This window comes from Microtus oregoni, unplaced genomic scaffold, assembly GCF_018167655.1.
Source record: "Microtus oregoni isolate MIOR12 unplaced genomic scaffold, Mior012 000014F_ref0000157, whole genome shotgun sequence".
Lineage (NCBI taxonomy): Eukaryota > Metazoa > Chordata > Mammalia > Rodentia > Cricetidae > Microtus > Microtus oregoni.
The window spans coordinates 9,123,680-9,133,293 of record NW_024543073.1 but is presented as its reverse complement, the minus strand read 5'-3'; the positions used below and the strand labels follow the sequence as shown (position 1 = coordinate 9,133,293).

At 44.1% G+C, this 9,614-nt stretch overlaps 1 pseudogene; it reads left to right on the top strand.

The window, feature by feature from the left end:
* The first annotated feature begins 8,155 nt into the window (after window positions 1-8,155).
* Window positions 8,156-8,848, top strand: LOC121455904 (annotated as a pseudogene).
* The last annotated feature ends 766 nt before the right edge of the window (window positions 8,849-9,614 follow it).

The window sequence follows — 9,614 nt, the reverse complement described above, 5'->3', positions numbered from 1 at the left end:
AAACAAACAAACAAACAATATCACAAAACAAAACAAAATATACTTTGAGTTTTGTATGTAAATTAAAAGTAGGCTCTAGGTTCAGGTTATCATAAAACATGTTCTTCACCTACATGAATAACATTCTGAACTTGTCTCTAACCTAAGACAGCTCTTTGTTTGCAGGTTTAAGCTGAATATTATTGGGCATCTCTAGTCTCCTGACTCATTTGTTGTCAGAGCCAAAACTACCTACACAATTTTTACTAGTGGTCAGGGCCAGCTGTTTCTCCTTTCCTGGCCTCATTTTTAAAAAACTGAAAACAAGAGAGCATAAGCATTTGTAAAAGAAGAATTATATTTGGAGCAAAACAATAGCACAGATTATAGGGGAATGCACTGTCAAGATCTACATCGTGCCATATGAGTGAGAGTACTCGGGGCCCAGGCTCTCTTTGTATGCAGTCTAAGGAAAGAGGGGTTACCTACGGGAAGGAAGAGCTGCTTAAATAAGTGCCCAGTTTGGGTGGTTTCACTGTTTGATTAACGGATTAGGTCATAAGTTCACTTTTCCTAATGTGCATGTCCTTTTCTACAATGCATCTGATTTTAATTATATGCAGGCCCAATTAGGCGTAGGCATACAATAATAAACAGGGGTCTCCTTGAAAGATTAATAAAGCACACAATTTGGCCTTACCATGCATGCGCTCAAAACCAGTTCAAGCCAGACTGGCCCTTCTGTTCTTCATACCCAGGCAAGAAACCTTTGTTAATAGAAGCTGACTACATTTGCTTGTTCCTTAGGGGTGGGAAAAGCTATACTATTGCTCAACTGTGAGCTTCTGTAACTGATGCAGGCAGGAGGTCTGGGGGTTCTGAAGTGGCTAGTGACATCGTTCAGAGAGGAGCACCTGCACAGTCCATGCAGGGGAAGGAGGGAGTCTGCCAAGTGCACTGTTAAAAAAGCAGAGGTAATGTATAAGCCAAACCAAATGGGGTCCCAAGCTAAACTATCTCCTATGTTTGCCTGCCTTGAAGTTACAAAATGTCCCCTAGGAGGGTCTTTATCGTCATCTCAATTACAGTTCTCAGTTAGCAGACGCTGATTTTTTTAAAAAAATAATACATATATGTTTATTATAGCTTCTTCAGTTGCGTAATATTTGAGTAGAGTTACTTGAGTTTTTTTTATTATAGAACTTTTTGTATGTCTTATTTCACCTTTCACCTGTTTCCTAATTTACATTTAAAAATGCTCCTGAAGTTTTATTTACTTGCTGGTTTGTGTCTTTATCTCATTTAAATATATGCTGTTTCGTTACCAAGTTTACAACATGCTCTATATTAGTTAATTAAATTTGTTCTTTCATCACTTCTTATACATATATAATATGTTCTAATTGTCCTCACCCCTCCCCTATCTGCCTCCTACTCCTATCAACTCCCAGGTCTTTTTCCCCCCACACTCATGTCTTCTTGTTTTGTTTTGTGATCCACTGAATTTAACCAGGCCCATCTACATGGCCATGAATTTGCAGCTATCGGCTGGAGTCTGGTGAGTTCACTAATGGGCATGCAACAGAAGAAATGACTCCCCGATGCCCAGAGTCTATCAGTAGCTAATAGTTCAGCAGAAAGGGTAAGGTCTCATAAGCCCTCCCCCCACCCATGACTGACTGTTGGCAGGGCCAGTCTTCTGCAGCCCAGGGCAGGTGACTTTAGCTGATATAAGTTGAGCTCATGATTGCAAAGGCTATCCCAGCCCTTCTTCCTATCTTCCAAGTTTTCTGAGCTATCCCCTCTGCTTTAGAGGGGGCGCTATAAATGCCATATTTAGAGCTGAACTCTTTCATTCTTAGCATCGTGAGCAGCCTGAAGTCTCTGATTTTTGTTGATTTAGCAGATTTTGTCTCTGAGGTTGAGAGTGATCTCTTGACTTTTAAAGATATTTCTAAAATTGTACTGTTAAGTATTTACATAATAAAGTTTCCACTTCTAACTATTTTTTAAGTGTACATTTGAGCGGCATTAGACATTCATATTGTTGTGGACTGGTACCGGCATCCGTGTCCAGAACTCTTTCATCTTTGAAATCATATAGTCTGTTTTATTTGGGGTTTTGCTAGGTCTTCTCAGTGGCAGCTATCTTGGGTATTGACTTGTCTCTTGACTCTAATTAGTTCATGTTTGTGGCTTAATTTTTCTCATTTTTTGATCAAGCTGGCTCTGATGTCTGTCTGTGCTGGCGGTTGCTCTCTCCCTAGCCATGTGATCCCCGTAACTACCGCTGCAGCAGGCCTGACCTGCCTTGGCTTTGCCTCTGTGGTTGGGTTGAGTGACTCATTGCCATTCATCTTTCTGGAAAATTCATTTTTTCCTGAATACATCTCTTCACATTCATATCGGCTTCCGTTTCTGCTTTACCTGTTTCCCTCTGCCCTTCTGAAATCCTCTGTTCTCAGGCTGCATATTGGCTAGAGGAGGCAACTTGGCAAGGCATCGAGGGCACTGGCCATAGTATGAGGGAATGTTGACAATAGTTCTCTCCTATACTGTGTGACGGAATGTGTGAGCTGTCGCTGCTTCGGCTTCCATTGTCTCCTCCAGCTGGAGGAGACAATCACCAGCCTAAAAGCATACAAACTTGTGGGAACAGGAGGAAGTCCTGAATGGATGTGTTGTGTAGACATGAGCATGGTTATGTCAAGGATCCATGACAACAGCCAGGCCTTCCCCTAGTCTGAGTATGGATGCTGACAAAATCTGCAGAAAGTATCACCCATCACCCACAGGTTCCCCTCCGGGATGGCTGCACACGAGACTGTCCCCTACAGAGAGCCTCTCCTCAGGGCTGTCAACCAGCATCATTCGGCTGTATTTAATAGAAGAGCTAAGTGTCTGGGCTGCTGGGACATTTCCACCAGAGCGCACCACACCCTCGATCCCAGTTCTTCTGTTGTTCCTTTATTACTTGTTACCCCAGTCAAGTTGATCCCAAAGCCACTTGGATCAGGGGACACATTTATGGAGTGTGGATGGGGCTCAGCTTGTAGAGCATGCAGGAAGCCTTACCACCTATCCCCAGCCCCCAGCATTGCATTAAACTAGGTGTGGGCCCAAAGGGGTGGCTGAGTGGTTAAAACACTTGCTGCACAAACTTGATGACCTGGGCTTGATCCCAAGGTGGAAGGAGAGAACAGACTCCTAAAAATTGTCCTCTGACCTCCACAAATGTGTCAAGGCACACATGCGCCCACACTCACACATATCATCATCACACACGATAATAATAAATACAATAAAAATAACAAAAAAGCAAAACAAAACTGATCATGGTGGTCCAGAGCTGTAGTTCCAGCACTTGGGAAGTGGAGGCGGGGGGGGGGGGGCGGGAGTGGATCAGAAATTCAAGGTCATTCATAGCTATTTAAAGACTAGCAGGCCAGCCTGCACTCCATGAGACCCTTTCTCAACAACAGCGAACAAGCCTCCTGCCAAGTCTGTAAATTAATTTTTAAAAGAGAGAGCATCTATTTGTAGAACTTTGCAAAGTGTCCAATGTAAGTGAAAAAATCACAAAAGTATAAGGTATTTCTACAAAGCTATTACTGCAGTACAGATGCTTCTTATATAAATATACACCATTAATTGGTATTCTGACGCTATGAGGCTGGTTAACATAACTTCAAGCACAGGATGGTTTGCTTACTCAGTAGAGATACGGTGTTCCGTGGTGTTTGCTGAATGGATGTTGTCAAAAATTTATGCGAACGCGCAATTCTCAAGTATTCAGGGCAGAGCACCTCTCAGAAAGTAGACTATGATTTGGAAGGCCATCCCGAAGTCCTAGGGCATCGCTGAGGTGTGGAGTAGATTTATTATGGCTGCGGTGAGAATATAAGTTCGATTTGTAGTCCGTCAGGGACATTATCTGCAAAAGTCAGCCTGACAGTGAAACTTGCTTATGAAAAGAGAGACAGCACCCACAGGAGCTGCAATAGGAACCCTGAGGAGTCAGATATTATCAGATATAAGATGCTCCCCTGTCAAATGTGTCAGGCCTAGGGGTCAGAGGTCATGGGTGAGTCAGTGCTGTGCTAAGCCATTTCAGAGTCAGCATGAAAGGCAGAAGGTGCGCTGTGTACCGGGTAATGCATAATGGTTTTATGTATTTAAGAAAGGCTACTGACTTTAATATCATTAAATTTGATTCTATTAAAGCCATGTAAGCAAATTCTTAATTAATTGTATTCGGGGTACGAATTAAATATTTAAACTCGACATGATGCAAGTTTTAGCATGCCTAATCTAAAATTCTTAAGTATTTTTACTTTGATTTAGAAAAGAAAAATTTTAAGTGCATAAGTTTTTAACATACAGCTCTTATAATAACTATACATTTTAAAAACCTGTAAAGAGATGTATGTAGGGTGGATTCTCTTTACTTGTCTAACCCGAGGTTCTACCAAGGCTTGGCATGGCGCCAGCAGATCTTGACTTTATTTAAAACATTGCTATTCTACACTAAGACAAAAGTCCCCATGGTGGTGGTCCTATGCCCTGTGACAACCCTGCCACATTCACCCTGTGAGTGAAGCAGATATTACACCAACAATGAAGCATTTATAAACGAGAGAAAACAAAACAAAACAAAACAAAACAAAGATTTCACAGTGCCCACCTTCCCCACCTCTGGCTCTGCTTGTCCGCCATTGCGTATCCAACTGGGTTTCCCCCAGGATTTGCTTGCAGCTTTTGAAGGGACTCTAGCAAGCCTGGGCCTGGCAAGCATGGCTCTGGCAGGCCTTGTCCTTCTCCCCTTGTTCCCTCCCTCCTTCTTCCTCATCCTCTGTCTCCTGTCTTTGTCTCTTATTCTCTCTCCTTTTGTCCCCCTGGGGCAAATAAGTCTCTTTTGGACTGAGAACTTGGTCTTGGGGTCCCGAGCTGATACCTGGTCCCCACAGCTTTTACTCTAGTCCCAAGAAAAGATCAGCTGATGTGCTTGAGGCAAACGCATGCTGAGACTTGTGGAGAGGATACTGATACTCCAGGCAGAGGAAGAACTTAGACTCCAGTTGTGGGCCTGAAGTACACGCGATCAACCGTGGGACGAGTATTAGTATTTAAAATCCCAGGCAACAGCTGGAAGAGCTTTTTAACTTCAGTTCCCTTCTGATCGATTTCCTGAACTTTTTTTAAAAAAGTGTTTTTTTTTCTCTCCCTTCTCCTCTTCCTCCTTCATGTATGTATGGTATGTGTATGCATGTGTGTACAGGCACACACATGCCACAGTGAATGGATAAAGAAGGTCTATGGACAATTTTGAGTATTGGTCCTCACCTTCCATCTTGGCTGAAACCGGGTCTCTTGTTTACTGCTGTCTATCAGTTCAGCTGGTCCCCAAATGTCTGGGGAGTCTCATATTCCCACCCCTCACCTTGCCGTAAGATTTCCGGGCTTATAGATGTGTGGCTGGGCCTTCAGCTTTTCCTAGGTTCCGGTGTTTTAAAATGTTCTCTCCACTGATCCATCTCCCCAGCTCCTGGCCTTGTTTTTAAACACAGACCCCATGGGCTGAGAGATGGCTCAGCCATTAAGACTAGGCTCAAGACCAAAAATTACTGCAGTGGTCCAACTGCTTTTCGAGAAAAGATAGAATTAGCATTTAGCAGAAGAATGAGTTCTTGTTTGGAAGTGCCGCTTTCTGCTTCAGAGACTTCAGAGCCATGGCTAATTCCTGCCGCCCTCAGAGTGAGAGCTCAGCCGACCCAGCACCTCTTCTTTTTTGGAGAAAATGTCAGCAGCTATTGTCTAAATGTAGGTCACACACTGATGCTTAGCACCAACTCCTAACGCTTTGGGTCATACAAACAGATGTCACTTTTGCACGGTTTCCCTAAAGTCAGCAGGAAAGTGTCATGGTGTTGAGGTGAGCATGTGACTCAACTAGCAAAGACACAAGGCCTATGGCAAATGACTTGCTGGGGTGCCTCGGTGTTTTGTGCCACCCACGCCCCATTCACTATAGTCTGGGATTCCAAATCCTTTTATGTCTTACTCTACCCGTAGCCTGCTTTGATCAAAAATAGCATTTTCCCCTTCTGAACAATGCAGGCAACTTCCTCTTTTGTCCTGCCCTCCATAGCTGACACTACTCTGTATATACAAATTAACAACCACCCTGAGGATATGTTTTGTGATCTGTTAGCAGATTTTGGTGGGACCCTTTCAACAAACAGCTGGTGTAAGCCAGTCTTCACTCCTTTTCCAACAAACAAATAAACAAACAACAGATCCTACCTAAAGGTTATTTGCACAAACGGTACAAGACGCCAGCGTTTTGCAAACAGCACATAGAAAGCGTATGTGTAGGAGTCACTGGTCCATCTGTGTCACATGGGCAGAGAGAGGCCTTTGCTGTATTAGGAGTCTGAGCTGGAGCTACAGATTTAGCCTTGGTTTGAGCCATTGGCAAAGCTTATGACCCTTGGCAGTCTAGCAACATCTGATCCACAAGCTTGGTGTGGGCAAAAGCAAGTCAGTGGAACTTGCGGTTGGGATCCTTTGGCAACTTGGGTTGAACTTCCTTAGGCTTCTTGAGGGCCTTGATGACCTCAGCGTGTGTGTCTGTTGCCTTCACACTATTTACCTGCATTTTCAGCCCCTCTTGGGCTTCCAGGAAAAAATGCATGTTCCTGGGGGATTTGGGGTTGACTCTCTCTCGAGAGACTCATGTATTTGTGACCAAGGTTTCTTGTGACGTTTCTATGCCCCTTTCAGGACTGATGTGTAGTGCAGTTCTTGGACTTGGCTATGTCTCCATGGCAACCCTAAGCTCCCCAGTGCCTGGGACAGAAAAGAAAGTAAGAGCCCTTCACTCTCTTAAACCCGTGGAAACACCTTCTTTAAGGCCAAAGGCTACATCCACTCTATTCTTTTAGAAACTGAGACCTCACAGGGTCATTGGCAGTGTTTGTTTTCCTAGGAATAATGTATTAGTTAAAGATTATATTCTTTGTTTGGGGCATTTGGTCAAATACTAAACAATAGGATTTGAGAGCAGACATGGCAATATGGGGTTTTAATAAAATAATAAAAATGATAAAAATCTGCCCCCCCTTCTATAAAATTAGCTTACTGTGCTGTTACTTTAGTTCTGGGATTCTAATGGCTGATAAATGTACTCAGACGCTACACAGAATGTAACTCCACTCTGGTGTAGATTTGTTCTGAAATGAATATACTGGTGATAATGGGCATTAAGCATTTAATTAAGAACAATTTTGCTGTTTTTTTTTAAACTTAGAAAAGTATTTCTGTAACATTTTAGAAGGCTTGGATTTCTTTAAAACATCTGTCTGGGGAAATTTGGGCTAATTTCTCTTTTATTTCTTTCTTGTAAAAAAATCCCATTAGCAAGCAAGTGCATTCAAAACTGTTCCATTGATCTTATAACTGTGTTTTATAAAAATATTCTGGAGTGTTTCCCTTTTGTCTCCCAGGCTGAATGCAGCTGTGTGTGTGTCATTGGCACACCAGCATGCGGAGGCCTGGGAAATTAGGGAGCGCCGTGCCTGCAGAGGGATCCCTGGGCAGTGTTTCCAGAAGCACAGGAGACCAGGGGCAAGGGTCTGGCTTTGTCTGCTTTGCTCTGATCCTGTGCCTGAGGCACGTTATGAGAAGTACAGACAGCCAGAAGCCCTCATAAAATGGTAGCAGAAGTTAGCAGTCATAAAATGCTCATTTAATGACAAAAATCACAGTTGGCCACTGTTTTTAAAAGGCTGTGGTAATAATCCCTACAAAGAGTAAAGCTACCCACTCCAAATTTCACTCTGCTTTGTCTTTATATCGAGGACTGATGTGAGATTTCCCCCTCTGTATGCTGTGATTACCATTAATGAATAAAGAAACTGCCTTGGCCTGTTGATAGGGTGGAACTTAGATAGGCAGGGAAAACTAAACTGAATGCTGGGAGAAAGGAGGCAGAGTCAGAGAGAAGCCATGTTGCCCTGCTGGAGACAGATGCTGGGAATTTTACCTGGTAGGCCACTGCCACATGGCGATACACAGATGAATAGAAATGGGTTAAATTAATATGTAAGAGGTCCACACCCAAGATCCGTTACCGTCTACGCAGCTCGGAATTCGTGCCTCCGTTTACGCAGCAGCCATGCCACCGTACACCATTGTCTACTTCCCAGTTCGAGGGCGCTGTGAGGCCATGCGCATACCATGGCTGACCAGGACCAGAGCTGGAAGGAGGAGGTGGTGTCCATAGATACTTGGATGAAAGGCTTGCTCAAGTCCACCTGTCTGTATGGGCAGCTCCCCAAGTTTCAGGATGGAGACCTTACCCTGTACCAATCTAATGCCATCTTGAGGCACTTGGGCCTATCCCTTGGGCTTTATGGAAAAGATCAGAAGGAGGCTGCCCTGGTGGATATGGTGAATGATGGGGTGGAAGACCTTCGCCTGAAATACATCACCCTCATCTACACCAAATATGAGGAAGGGAAGGATGACTATGTGAAGGCCCTGCCTGGACACCTGAAACCTTTTGAGACCCTGCTGTCCCAGAACCAAGGAGGCAAAGCCTTCATCGTGGGTGACCAGATCTCCTTCGCCGATTACAACTTGCTAGATCTGCTGCTGATCCACCAGGTCCTGGCCCCTGGCTGCCTGGACAACTTCCCCCTGCTCAGTGCCTATGTGGCACGCCTCAGTGCCCGGCCCAAGATCAAGGCCTTCCTGTCCTCCCCTGACCATTTGAACCATCCCATCAATGGCAACGGCAAGCAGTAATGTAGGGAGAGACCGGAGCTGCCTGTCCTCCTTTCCCCAGCACTAATAAAGTTTGTAAGACAGAAAAAAAAAATTAATATGTAAGAACTAGTCAATAAGAAGCTGGAGCTAATAGGCCAAGCAGTTTCTGTGTGGTTATTTCTGGTCTGAGCCGCCAAGTAGCCGGAACAACCAAGTGACCTCCTTACAACAGAGGACCTTCTGGTCACACCAGTTCAGTGCCATGACAAAGACACAAGTACACAGTGGCATTTGAGGCAGGAGAATAGTTCAAGTTTCCTGCTATAATTATTTTTTTTTTTCCTTAGCAATCTTTGAGGTTTAGGGAAACTGCTGGAGATGGAATCAAGGGCCTCATCCTTGTAGTGTAAGCACCGGACCTCCCAGCTATGCCCCAATGCTCTACAGACAATTTATCAACCCCCAGACAGTTTGACATGGCCTCCTTCCTCCTCACTTCTCCTATCAGCTTTCCAGTTCGCTTTTTTACCTCTTCATCCAGTCTCGGAGAGAAATTTGACTCTTAAAATTACAGAAGTATGTTGAGTACTTAGCACGTGCCAGGTCCTATGCTCACTGTATTCAATACGTCATTGTGTTGAATCCCTAAGTGATTATAAGAGTCTCAGTCTTGCCTTCCAGTGAAGCAAGCTAGGGTGCAGGAAGGCTCGTTAACATTTATCAGACTGCAGATATTAAGTGGTAAACTCAGGTCCTAACCCAAGTCTGTCTCATGTGCTGTTCATGATCCTAATCGCTGCATGGGAGGGTCTTGTCCTTGTCTGTCCTTAGACATAATCTTTGTTTATGGTATTCTATGAGGCAGC